This window comes from Solanum stenotomum, chromosome 5, assembly GCF_019186545.1.
Source record: "Solanum stenotomum isolate F172 chromosome 5, ASM1918654v1, whole genome shotgun sequence".
Classification (NCBI taxonomy): Eukaryota; Viridiplantae; Streptophyta; class Magnoliopsida; order Solanales; family Solanaceae; genus Solanum; species Solanum stenotomum.
In genome coordinates, this window is record NC_064286.1 from 23,297,103 (window position 1) to 23,312,574 (window position 15,472).

The 15,472-nt window shown below is 31.0% G+C and overlaps 1 pseudogene; it reads left to right on the top strand.

The window, feature by feature from the left end:
* Positions 1–9,920: 9,920 nt before the first annotated feature.
* On the top strand, positions 9,921–14,681 carry LOC125863796 (uncharacterized; annotated as a pseudogene).
* The last annotated feature ends 791 nt before the right edge of the window (positions 14,682–15,472 follow it).

Below are 15,472 nucleotides of genomic sequence, written 5' to 3' on the forward strand. Positions count from 1 at the left end.
AAATCATAAAGTAACAAAGCACATGAACCTAACGTTCTTACTTTGTTGAACTTTTGCATTTTCAGGGTAATCTTGTAAATACAAGGAGACATACCATGTGATTACATTTAATTGGAATAAGTAAACATGTATATATATTAATAACCAACATGCCTTATCATCAACACATATTCGTTATTATTGATATACAGGTTTGCTTATTCCTTCCACTTACGGTTTCAGATGATACTTTTTTAAAAAAAAATTATTTAACCAAAATGTGTATTGTTATTATATATGTAGAAGACATCAACAGTTTATTGAAATTCACAACAATAAGAGGGCCATACATACATATACTATTGGAGTAGTGCCGTTGTCATGTAATATATCGATATTGTATTAATGGTATATAATTGTGCATATATATATATTGATATAATATTTATATATTGCAAATTAAGTTTTCTTTTTTAATTTCAACCAATTCAAATCTAGCTTAAACCATCTAGGACTGACAATGGAATGGTGCAGGGTGGGGACAAGGCGGGTTTTAACAGCTTGGAAGTGTAAAAAGTCGATTGAAAGTTGGAATGAGAAAAGCCAGTTGCAAATGTGTGAAAGGTGGACTTGTAAGGACGGATTCAAGGAAGGTGAAAGGGTCCACGATCAGTGAACCCAACCTTGAACCCGAACCTTATGAAAAATATTTTAAGGAGAGGGTCTAAGGAAGGGTTCAGGGACGGTGGAAGAATACACAGTCTTTGAACCCATTCTTGAACCCGAACCTTATGAAAAATATTCTAAGGCAAGAGTCTAAGGAAGGGTTCAAGGACGGTGGAAAGGTCATAAATAAAATATTTTCCGTACTTCTCTTCACTTCTCATTTTTTTTTTTTTGGTTGTGTTGGAGCACCTTCTCTCCAGCTTTCAAGTGTTGGAGCACTTTCTCTCCAACCCACAATATTTTTTTTCTTGGTTGTGTTGGTGCACTTCTCTCCGACTTTCAAGTCTTGGAACACTTTCTCTCCAACTCACGATATTTTTTCTCTTGTTTGTGTTAGAATACTTCTCTCCAACTTCCAATGTTGATGCCATTTCCACTAGAGCATTTTCTTTTTGGTTGTTTTTTGTTTTGTTTTTGGTGTTTGAGCACTCTCTCTCCAACTCTCGTTGATGCCCTTCCCATCAACTCCTTTCTTTTTTGGTTTTTTGTTCTCTCTAACTTTTAATTTAGAGAAGAGTTTCTTCCTCTTGTGGTTGGTTGCACTTCTTTAAATCTGCAATATTTTTGTAAGTCTTTTCCTCCTAGCATGTTCTTTTCATGCATATATTATTCATCTAGCCTTTATCAACATGATCATTGGCCAGACGGGCGGCATATATGTGTCATAACCGCCCGTCGATAGTGAAAACTCTAAGATCTTCTACCAGGATCGTAGAAGCTCTGATACCAATTGTGAAGGAAAATATTTTAATTATAAACACAAAAGTTTGATATGTTTCTGTATATTTCTATGTATTGCTATATATTTTTTGTATATTGAAAATAATTAGTAACATCTCTATTTATAAAGGTAAAAACCAAATTAAACTAAGACTAAGAATTATTCTAACTAATAAATCCTCATTAAACATAAATAACAAATCCTAAACAACTTAGGATTCCTACTCCAACTTTAAATTATTATTTTCAACAAATTTTTTTTTAAAATAGCTTTTTCTGAAAAGTGCTTTTTAAAAAAATAATAATTTGTGTTTGACTATCTTTTGAAAAAGATTATTTTTGAGAGTCAAATTACGAAAAAGGGCAAGCATCAATGTGCTTTAAGATTATTTTATAGAGAAAAACTATTTTAAATATCTAATACATAACTTTAATTATATTTTTATTTTAATTAAATTAAAATATACATATTCAAATTATTAATCAATATTATACATAGATAAATAAATGTATAAAATATTAATATAATGTTAACATGATGAGTTAAATATAATTAAAAATATCAAGCAAAATAAATTTAAAAACTATTCCACAAATAAAATCACTACATACGAAAAACTTACCACAAAAATAAATAAAGTTCTTCATACATCATAATTCTTTTCGGTGATTTCATCCCTAATTTTATCACACAATATTTTCATAGTAGTAGATGATCTGTCTTGTATTTCTGAAGGTACCTCTGAAGACCCCCCCCCCTCCCATCTTCTTCTTTGATTCTGTAATAATGTCTTCATTTGCAAAATAGTTGAAGTCTTTATCAGTGGTAGAATGTCGTTATATGAAATTATGTATAGTCATAGTACTTGTAACAAGATGAAGAGTTCAATTTATAAAATAATATATAAAATATAAATAATAATATATAAACTTAAATAAAATAAAAAGTTTATCATATAAAAATAAAAAATAAAATTATTTAATGAAACTTAACAAAGCTTATGAAATATGTTAATTAATTAATAAGAGATATATTGATAAATATGTAAATATATAAGTGATAATTTAGTCTTCAAAAAAATAATTTTCTGCTTCTGCTTTTTTTAAGAAGCAGAAATTTTAGCTTCTTCCCAATTGCAGAAAAACCACTTCTGCTTCTATTTAAAAGCACTTTTGAGGGTTTGCCAAACACTTGATTTTTCAAAAAAAAATATTTTTTTCTTAAGAAAAAAGCACTTTTAGGCTTCCAACAGCAATGCTAAACATACTCTAAATTGAAAAAAGATAAAAAAAAATATTTAAAGGGTTAATAAGGGTTTCGATTGGAAGAGGATAAATCAAGATAATTGATTTATTACCAAAAGAACCATTGTAGAATAGGGATAATGAAGAGACATGATCAGTTTTAAAACTTGCATCTTTTTGGTGAAAACGTGAAGGTGGGAGTTGTGTTTTGCGTGGGTAACTTCTCAATTTAAATAATGTACATATTAATTTAAATTAATTTTTAATATACTGTTTTTTGTTTTACCTCTCTTATAATATATAGATTTTTAGTTAATTTTTAATATACTATTTTTTGTTTTGCCTCTCTAATTATATAGATATACAATATAGATATATAGAAAATGTATTTTAATTACTACCTAACTTAACTAATTTGTCTTAAAATTAACACATGTGTTGATTCTATGTTGCCACTTGGCTTGATCCTAGGCTAGACTTTCTTCCTTTTATTTATATATACTACTCCTTCCATTTCAATTTGATTGAATTATTGAGACATTTTTAAAATTAATTAATTGTTCAATCTTCAAGATTACTTAGAATATTCTTTCAATTTTACCCTTCATTAGTTAGTATTGGAAGTAGTTATTATAATTAATATTTAGTTATTTTAATTATAAATTTGACAGTAATTAATAATGATAAAAATGAAAAGTTATGCCTAATTTATGTCTTAATCTCCTTTTCTTAAAGGGTATGAAACACCTCAATAATTTAATTAATTTGAAATGAAGGAGTAATATATATATGCCCGCGTGATGCACGGATAACAACAAAAGAAAAAAAATTACATTATACAATATGCACGAACTACTTTATAAAACTAAAGAGTACTTCTAAAGCAATATTGTTTCAACAAAATGTAAATGTAACATAAATATTTAAACAATAATTATGAAATATTCAAAAAGTCTAGATTTATTTAGACTAATATACAAATCAGTATAAAATGTTAGCATATTTTACTCATAATTCGATGCCTTCATTGCATTGGATGAATCACAAGTATACTTTAATAAACACCCATTACCGTCAGGGGCGGACCCACGTGGTCCTCAGGGGGTTCACCCGAACCCCCTCGGCAAAAAATTACACTGTAGATATAAAGTAAATTTTCTGTATTTCTGTAGATATATATATTTTGAACCCCCTCAATAACAAAGAGAAGCTGATGGCACAGTGGTAAGTCCCCCTAAAATTAAGTTGTGCGTCTGTGGTTCGAATCCCAGTGAAAGCATTTTATTCTTTTCTTTTTCAGTTTCAGTTTTTTTTAAAATTTTCAGTTCTGTTTTTCATTTTTTTAGTATTTTTTTTACTTTAAAAAACGTGCTAAAAGTGGGGTTTTAAACCCAAAAAAAATTCAAGATTCTCATTTCTAAAGGCTTATTTACACGTTTATACTTTTATTTTTCGAACCCCCTGAACGAAAATCCTGGATCCGCCACTGATTACCGTAACAATGACCTACAATTAGGGCTGGATTTAGCAAGGGTCATGGGGTGTCACAGAGCACTGCTTTGTCGGAAACTTTTACTAAATAGGTACATACTAAAAAAGGAAAACATATACAAAGGATATATATGGTATATGTCACACTCCTTCAACCAAAATCATGCGCAGTTCAGTTGGTTCGTAGTTGGACCTACGGACAGTAAGTCCAACCGTTGGTGGAGGTCCGACAATTATTTTTAAGGGCTTTTTGGTCCTTTCTCTAATATTTTTAACTCTATACTAAGTCGTTTTGCCTTATACCCTAGGCCCTATTTAAACATTTTAATCCCCAAATTACCCAATCAAACTCATTCTCCTAATTTTTCAAAGTTCTTCCCCAAATATTTCTCTCTATAAGGATGAAGAAGAGGAGGAGATAAGGTTCCATTCAAGTCTCAATTCCCACCATAGCTTTTGGACTTTGAACTTCAAGGTATGATAGTATTCACCTATGAAGCTTTTTCTTCCATAGGGTTCCTAAAATCTCCAATTTTGTAAAGTTAAATTCTCCAATCAAATTAGAATTTTTATTCAATTGTCATTGGTTCCTTTCAATGTTGATCCAATTGATCGTTTTATGTATTTTTATGCATGAATTGAAGTAATTACATGTATTTAAGTTGAATCCCCATGAACCCATGCATGACCCCATAAATTCTAGACTATGATGATATGATGTGGATTTTGAACTATGAAAGATGAATTTATGAAGATATGCATGTTTCTTTATCAAATTGATGAAAATGATTTAAGTTTACTTTGAGAGTAAAGCATCAATGTTGTTGTGAAAGAATTTCCCACATAAGAATCAAACATGATTGTGAAAGGATTTTCTCACATAAATGATTCATAAGTTTGAAATGTTTTCTCACCTAAGATGAATCAAGTTTAAGGAGCTATTCTAATGATTTCTAGCTTGGATTGACTACTTAATGTGTCTCCCATGGATGATAAGACAAGTGGCGACTACCCATGTCCCTAAATGATAGGACAAGTTAAGATTAATGACTTTCCGTGGGAATTATACTTAGCACCGAGTGGACAAGTGGCGATTACCCATGTCCCATAACTATGTGCCAACATAGGTTTGTCTTAGATGGACATTAACTAGCTAGTGAATCCACTTAAGATAGAAGTTTATGGTTCTTCCCTTGGCAAGTAAGGAAATATCTCAGACACTAGATTCCATGTTATATAGCTCACATGGTGTATATGTCGGTTAACAGCTACTTCCCACAATAATGAACTAAAGTTACTTCTAGAAGTATCTCAAAATATGTTTTAAAGATGTTTAGCTTTCATTGACCATGATTATTACCAAAAATGTTATTTTATGTTTTAGCTTGGACATTGCATGCCATATAAAGTCCTTTTTAGAATGATTTTATAATATTGCTATCAGACTTGGTACATTCTATATACTAACACATACTCTTGCCTACATTTTTTCACTAATGTAGGGTCAGACGCTCCTATTCCGCATACTCGTGGCTAGTTGATACCTTGTAACCATTGAAGATTGGTGATTCCTCGTGTTCCAAGGACCGAGACTCTTTATTATTTTATGTCCTTTCTTTTCGAATATTGTATATGATGTATGGGTTACGTTTCAATAATTCTTTGATGTATTAATGACTTTGAAACTATGTTAGATTTCCGCTACTTTTTGTCAAACTCTTATGATATAAATTGTCTTTTGAACTCTTTAACTTCTATTATCGTGTATGATGTATGCTAAGTGGCTTGTGTAAGGCATCTAAGGGTCTTATACGTCATGTTATGACTAGGGTGTACTTTGAAGAATTTCATAGGTAGTAGTTGTGATAATATAAAAGAAGCTGAAAGAATTGATCCAAATGGTGTAGGAAGTATTGTTAAATGATTCTTATACACAATTAGTAATGGGATCAGGCTTTCCCCTGTCTTAAAGAGAGAATAGATTCTCAGGTAACTAAAAATAAGCTAAGTAGATAAAAAAAAAATAGTAGCTGGCTCTTTTCAGGTAATAAGTAAATTTAGCATGTTGGCAAGTTCTTTTTTTTTTTTGGTGAATAATGCAAAAAGTTAATTATTCTTGTTAATGTTTGTTAACCTTAATCTCGATTGAATATTACCTACGTTAAGTTGTAAGATTTTCTTATCTCTCAAAGCTTAAATTGTCAAAAGTTTTTGTGAAGATATATCAATGATAAGTCAAAAGGTACACAGAGAGAAGCACCTGACCTTCATTACAAGAAAAGAATGAACAATGTTCAATTCCTACAAATTAGAAAAGTTAGTTTCAGAAGTGTGCATACAATTAGCCTGTATTTCTAATTACATAAACAAATTGAATTTTCTTGAGCATATATATGTGTTGCTTAGCTCTTTCTTGCATTTTATTTGGTTCTTTGTTCCTATTTCAGAATGTTACTTTAATAAAGGTTTTTTTCCTTACAAGCAAACATGAGTGTTGCTACCTTCTTGATCACTGTAAAGAACTCAAATTCAATGCAACAATAGTCAACTTCTCAAATGTATTAATAAGAATAAAATTTTATTGCTTCCTTTTCTTTGATAATTCTGATAGAACATACCTAACTATTTTTCTTCTTTATCTTCTTTTCTTCTACTAGCTTCAATCAAACATGGCAGCTGGATCCTAACCAAGTAAATAATTCTACGAACGAATGGATCCTTATTGTTCCTCTTGTTACCTTTCTGGGGAGTTTATTTGTACATTTATTTTAGGTTGAATTTCAAAGAGGCTTGGACGAATGGTGTCAAACACAACCTACTTCTGAGGCTGGTTCCACAACCCATCTATCATCTAGTGATATTACTTCAATATGGACAAATGTGGCAGGAGGTGTGAAGAAAGATAGAGTTTACGAGCTTGGAGTACAACCTTCCTCGTTTTATCCATCACCATTATTCTCAAGTGCTTCTACTTCTAAATCTTCGGTAGAAATGGAAGAAATGCAAAGATAGATTTCAAAGTTGACATAACGAATTCAGACAACTGAAACTAACTTTGCTAAAGTGCAGAAGTTCATGAAGAAACATATAGTTGAATTTGATGATGGGAAGAAGAGACCGATTCTGATGAAAAGTAGATTGTGTTGTGGTTGTTAAGAAATTTTATATGAGATTTAGAATTGCTTTAAACTATACTTTTGTTTTGAATAACAACTGAATACTTATTAAACTTGATTTTCATGATGCTTCAATTTTTAGATTCAATTATATTGATTGGAATTTGAAAGATTAAGAATGTGTTTGATGTTTGGTTTGACTGTTGAATTTTTATGGTTGAATGATAGTATTATTTAGCAAGTAGTGTAGTTTTTTCGACTACAATAACCGGCAATATCATATAATTTATTTTTAGAAAATTAAAATGCCAACTGTAGTTATCGAAAGAGCACCTATATATTTAATAGATGAATTATTTATACTGACTATAGTAGTAAGCAGAGTCCTTAAATGATTAATAAATAAGTAATTTCTACCACAATAATCAGAGTATATATTAATTAATTATTTAGATGTTTAACTACTATGATAACAATAGTTGACATTTTTTAAATTAATAAATTATTATTTTAATATTGTTCCGACTACAGTAGTCGGCCATTTAGGTACTTTGATGGTTGGGTCTTGTTTTTCATATTGTGACTACGGTAGTCGAAAGGGTCAGACTACTATAGTCGGAAAAAATGGTCCAACTATCGTAGTTTAGAAATTAGAGTATTATAATCTCAAGCAACTGAAAACTCCTTTTGGAAGATTTAGTGAATTTTTTGGTCTACTTACAATTGATGTGGAAGTCCCAACGTCAAAAATATCAAGAGTTTTAAGAACTCCATCATTAACTAACCTTTTGATATTTCAATAGAGATATGTGCTAATCTTTTGTGCCTAAGGCTTGATGAGTTCTCATAAATAATACATCGTTCAGTGTCAATTTCCTTATCATGCAAAGTCAAGACATTGTAGATCATTATTTACTTCGCCGCCGGTCGTGTCCCGACACCTATCTCTAATTCAGTAGAGACTTCATGGATAAGTTAGTTGAGTCAGCTAACTCTTTAACATTCAGATGTTTTCAAATGATTAAACTGTTATTATCCAGACTTGTTTATTTTTACACTTTTTGCATAAAGTGTGATGGAAGTGATTTAAATGCTTAAATTATTTCGACGTTCACCTACTTTTTAAGCTTTCACATATGTGTTTAGTCTTCCGTTCAATAGTAAGCTAGACCAAACATTTTTCCAGGACCAACAATGGTTCTGGGTGCCAGCCATGCCCAAGCTGTAGGCTCGGATTTAGATATGAACACCCTATAGTGAGAAAGACTTTCTCCTTCCATTCAGTAAAGTTGTCACCCGACAAAATTGGAATTCAAGCATTTTTGTGAAATAGAGAAGTAGGAAAAGTTGTATTAACTACAAAACCAGGATAAACATACATAAGCTATAAAATACATAACCATCAAAAGTGAAACGCAAAAATACCGATTTTAAGTAAATTTTAAACCTTCTTGTGGGTAGAGGTTTCAATTTATGCATAAAATTCATTTAACTTTATTGAATGAATATAGCATGACATGATCTAAATCAGATAACTAAATCTTAATTCCAAAGTCTATAATCAACACATATTAAAAAGGAAGAAAAGGGGGTTATATATATATATGATCATAGACATATATATAAACATACGCACAGACGATCCAAATGAAGTCATGGATAAAAAAAGAGCAGAAGCATTTGATTAAAATTAGTTTATCTGCAAAGGGAGCAATGTTCAACCACATAAAGTGAGTCATGTTGAATGTCCACCCAAAACTATTTCTTTTCACAACATCTACCTGCAATTTTTTGCTAGTGAACACAATTTACAAAAAGTAAAAGACACAAAAATAGGACAAACCCCCTTGTTTACCCAAATTTAAAGTAATATTTTTCTTTACAACGGAGGCGGTCAACAACAACCACGATTAGTGTTATTGGCTATTAGAATTCTTCACATGATGGGTTAAGCTCTATGTTGCACTAGTCTAGATATCCTAGGGATGCAGAGAAACATCTCTTATGAATTCTAGCCATCAACATTGTGGAATATCTGGGTTTCCACTTACAATGGTGTATTTATACACTAAGGTCTAGGTTAAGGCAGGGGATAAATTAATGGGCTAATGGGCTGATTAGCACTGCATATGAGTGGATCCGATCCATTAGATATTTCCTTCATTTGATATGCTGCTATTTATTTGGCAAAATTACTAAACTACACTATATATGTTTACATATTATCGTTTAATCCCTAATCTTGCATAAAAATTCAAAAATCCCTATTTATCCCCAAATCCTCTATTCTGGATACTTTATTCTGAAAGAACCCAAAACCCACCTTTCTCATCCCTAAAATCTCGCCTATAATCTTTCCCCACTACCAAATCAGTTATCGAATTCAAAGCAATTTGATTTTCAAACGATTCTATCTCTATTAAACCGTCCAAAGTTCAAAATAGGTATTATCATCTTCTTCATTTTTCTTTCAAAATCAATTTTTGTGTTTCAATCGATTTTGGATCAGTTGTCAAAATGGATCATCCGTCTTTTAATATTAGGATTTCCCAAATAATAGCACCTAACAATGATCAAATTTTTGATTTAGATGACCCCAACTATGCAGAACAGAGGTCTAAAAGTTTGCATGCACCGGCATTAATGGCAAATCAAACTTCTACGAAGAGAAAATTGAAAAAGGAAGTGGGGGGATCATCTAAAGCAAAGGATGCAAAAACTCAAAAGAAAAGGGGTAGAAAGGTTGCCCTTCCCATTTCTCGACCAACACTACCCATGGTATGCATTTATTTTGCTTTTAATTTAGACATTATTGAAAAATAAAATTTTATTGTATATATTGAAATTAGGAGTTGTTACCTAGAAACATTGATTGTTTTATCAAATGTTGGTATTGAATATAACTTTTACATTTGTAGATGAAATACTATTTTTTGTAAAATTTTTGTGTTGAGAACTGTATCTAAGATAGGCGTTCAATTCACAATATGATATGTAAGTTGTTTGTTGTACAATGTATCACATTCATAAATTGTAATAATGAATGATACGTAAACAAAATATAATAGATCTGGTAGTTAACATTTTGTATCATATTTAAATATAAGTCAGTGTATATACAGAAGTTATATGATTTTGTGTATCAATCATGTATTGTTATTATGTAGTATAATATGATCTGAAACATAATATTTTGAATCAATAGTTGACCTTTCCCTTTTAAATCTGTATGCATCATTTATCGATTTAGTGATTGATCAACATCATTTATGTTTATGGAATTGCAGAATATGAAATATGTAATTAAACATATTCCAAAGCAACCCCTAAAGTTTGGTCCTACTTACAACTCAAATTTTAATGAAAACTTAGTGTTGTCAATAAAGGATGAAGGTATGAAATTATTTAAGGATACTATATTTGGCCAATACCTTAACATCCCCAAGTGCCACTACCAAGGACAAATTACCAAGTGTTTATATCTTCTAGACGTTGAGCATGACAATTTAGAAAAAGAAATTCATATTCGTCATGCCAAAGGAAATGTATTGCAATTTAGTATCAGGGAATTTGCTATTATTACTGGTCTGAAGTGTACCGAAAATATTAAAGATTTTACATATCCGGATTCAAAAAACTAGTAGGCTGGTATAAAGATTCTTTTCTGGTCCAAATTATAATGTAAACAAAGGACGGCTGGTAGATCGTTTTGATATAGGTGGATGGGACAACACTGATGATGCCCTTTAGATGGCTATATTGTTTTTCATTCATACATTTGTATTCTCACAACTTGGTGATGCACCAATTCCTATTGAAGATTTCTTAATGATAGAAGATGGAAGCTATCAACAGTTTCTGTGGGGACAACTTACATTCACAAAGTTAATGAAATCATTTAGAAAAGAGTACAAACCTGCCAAACAAATGTATCTCTTGAATGGATTTCCATACACAATTAATATCTGGGTATATGAATGTGCGTCTATAATATATAACGAGATAGCTGTTAAAGAAGGAAATGGTATACCAAGGATATGCAATTGAAAAGTTATGGGTGCTAAGCCTAAATTTGAGATGATTATAGAAAACATCTTTACTGAGGTAATTAGTACATAACAACCTTTTTTACTTTATTTTTTTATTTGTGATACATCATTTAACTGGTTCTCATGATGTTTTAATTTTTGTTTCTATAGAATGGTTTTTCTAACGTTCAGCCAACTCAAGAGGAGATGAGATCACTTGATTTACCAAATAACAGTCATGTACCTCCAACTCAACCAGCCACATCAGATGTTAATCATGAGGAGGTGTAACCAGATGAGGTTCCTGAATTTGAAGATTTTTCATCAAAACCTCCGGAGCAACTGTTAAGGAGATCAACATGAGTTTCTACCACAAGATCCACCCCACCCCCCAAGAGAACAAAGGTTGCACCACATCCAACAAAAAATAATGTGCCCAAAGCCACACAACCAGATGAGCAACCGAATCAGCCATTTCAAACTCCGATTTCACAATCGCCACAAGTCGATAATGTCTCTGGTGTTCCTCATAATACAGTTTTTCGAAGAATAATTTGGACAATGCAGGACTTGAGGAACTGAAGGGTCACATGAAGTCTTATGTAAGTAAACATAACTATGTCATTTAAACATTTTCATGTTTATTGTTAATTCCACTTAATATGCTTAATTTGAATTTAGGTTGACAACAAAATTGGAGCTCTTGAGGCGTTAATTATAAAAAATCATTCTGAGTTGATGAAAGCAGTTGGTGCGAAAGATAACAAAAGTGATAAGGTAGTATTTTTATTTTTTAGCTTCCCTTTTCAGTTTTGTGTTATACTGATTTTTTGGATCATGAAGGACAATGGATTTTATGCCACATATAGTGGATGATTCAGTAAACAAAGGTAATGTTGATCCACAATTCGCTTCTGATCAATTCTTCCAACAAACCATTTCACCCATACAAATGGATTTTTCAACTGTTGATCATGATGTTTATGCATCTGTTGTGGAGGTTGAAAAATGACATGTTACCGAAGAAAATGTTGCAAAGGTATGTATATGATACTTCAATTTAATTGTATAACTTAATGTCTTTTAATCATTAGTTAATTCGATTAAAATTATTAGCAATGTATCATTTAATAAGATTGATATTTTAGTAATTTTAATTCATATAATGAAACAAACGTTGCCTTTTTGTGTATCATTGGCTGTACATTGTACACTAAAATCTTAGTTGATACTATATATTCTTTTTGGAATCACCATTAACAGATACTTTATGATATATTTCCTTATATACTAATATACAAACACAGAATGGTGAGACATCCATTAAGGAGCATGCTATTAAAGATTCAACAGATGTTATACCCACAACACACCATAGTCATGTTCCGGTAGAAGAGATTGTTCATAATAAGAAAGTGGTAAGTAAAAGTTTTTGAATTGTTATAATCAATTAATTTTGAAAAAAATCAAAATGCTATGTAATATTTTGTTTATTAGGAGGATACAGGACATGAAGTCCCCCAATTACACACAAAAGTATTTAGTGGTGATGAAGATGTTGCTGATACAATTCAACAAGACTTTCAAAAACATGCTTCAAATCCAGTAATTATTGATACATCGGTCTGGTTCTAAATTGTTTATTGAAAAATGTCAATAGTTACATATGTAAATTGTAATATTTTGTTATGATTCCCTGATATCATGTAGGATTCTACCACATCGGCTTCTATTTCATCTGGCACTGAAGCAGTCATAGATGTAATTGTCTACAAACTTTCAAACAAGCCAATTAATGTCACACCACTGAGTGTAATCATTCCTCTACAGCTAACCAACAATGATGATTTTCTATCTGACAGCCAACTACCCACCCAACTTCCAGTCAAGGAGTCTGCACACAATCTTGATACAAAGTCTCCAGCTCCACGTTACAGAATGTCTTCAAAGATTTTACAGTCTCCTTATGTGAACACCTTTGGATCCAGCGATAAGGGCAAGGGGAAAATAGATGATGACATTCGCCCATAGTATTCCCAGTGGATATAGAAAGGACTCCTCAAATCACATGCAAACAAGTAAGTTTTTTTTATTAATGTATCTTTATAGCAAAGCATATGCGAATAAGTAAGTTTTTGTATTATTGTATGTTTATACTTTGATTTTGTATTAAATTATTCTTATGTTGCTATAATCATTCTCATAGGAAACCGTCAGAGTATAAATATAGAGGCAAATCTGCTCTATTTGGGTTTGATTATATGGATTTTGTTGTTGCATTTTCTTTGGACAAAAAACTAGTTTTATACTATGTCACAACCATATAAATGCTAGACTGATCATGTACAATATACAATACAATTATATATATGATACACATGTATAGCTCAAAAATTCAGATTACTACTTGTATTTGCCAATTGTTATATGTTTTATTTACTTTTTATCATATATTGTTGTTTTATGTATTATGTTCTTTTTTTCTTTATTTTTGCAGCACATAGATGTAATTTTTTACTATCTACGCAAGAAGTCAAAACTAAGAAGCATGGATCAATACAGATACACTACCTGCAACTGTTTGTTCAAGTCCTATATCAACAATGCGTACAAAAGATATTATTGCAGTCCTGCAGATGATACTCTTAGTACACATGAACACATTGCCCGAGTTGATGTTGTATCTGTATATGAAAGGTCTATCAAAGACGTCATTAATGAATTTTCTGTCCCTGTTGCTTTACCATGGCATCTGGTAGATGAGGTATATATTCCAATCAACTGTGAAGAATTTCATTGGGTGTTGGTTGTGGTTGTTTTAAGGAAAAGGTTAATACGAGTTTATGACTCATCTTTGGGATCAAGGAAGAAAGTTCAATCTGATGAGATAAAACAGTTGTCTATCATCCTTCCTAACTACCTTCATGATAGTGGATTCTTTGATAAAACCGACATAATTGATTGGGCAGCATTGAATGCATATAAAGACAACAAAACTGGTTAATTGTTGGGTCCACAACGTCCATTTGAGATGAAATTTGCTCGAGACATTATGCAACAAGAGAGTGATAGCCTGTCAGTATTGTATCCACCCAACTTTACTTACACATTCATTCAATTTATAATGTATCTTCTTTCTATTTGCAGTGACTGCGGAACGTATGTAGCTGCTTTTGCTGAATTTCTGAGTGACGAAATGAAGGTCCCATCGATTCCTTTTCAAAGTGACTATCTTCGCTCAAGATATGCAACACTGTTATGGAAATATGGTACCGACAAGGCCAAGGTGGGATACGTTAGCGAGAATGATGATCCTACAAGGCAAAAGGGTGTCTTCATTCCATTGACATATGATGAACTGATTAATGTAGAATAATAGTTTATTTACTGACTTACAGTCAAGATATGAAGTTTTATTGTTTTGAAGATACATTAAGTGTTTTGGAGTATTCCTCCCCAGGTCAACATTATATTTCTAAGTAATTCATACTTCTAAATTTGAAGAGTTTTTATGTCCATAATTTTTATGTCGCTTTTAAATTCGTTTTCAATACATTTTAATACCTTATTAATTTTTGTATATTATAAGTATTATACATATCACTACAGCTTATACTACAGTGAATCTGATACAAAATTTCCACAAAATTATCAAGTATATGATACAAAATTGTTTTCACAATAACAAAATTTTATTCTTCACACAACTGGTACAAATTATATCTTATAAGATTGTTACAAATCTCAACAAATGATACTAAATCATTATCATTTACATAATATTATGTATATGATACTTAGGTGCTTCAAACGTCTCAAATTGATACGATTTTATTATTTCATGCCAAAGTCACAAAGATATTAAGTATCAAATACATAAAAGTGATACCAAAATTACTCAAACTTTTTTTAAGATGATATTAAATTTCCAGAAAATTATTATGTACATGAAACACAATTGCGTACACAAATATCAAAATTGTATGTATATAATATATAATATTGATAAAAAATACAACATCCGATACTTTATTATTAGTAGATACAAAATTTAGAAGAAGATATTATGTATATGATATATCATTGCTTCAAATGATACCTTTTTTACATGTTGTCTCTTTTAACTTTGGCACACATCGTTACAAGGATATTAAGTATCGAATACAC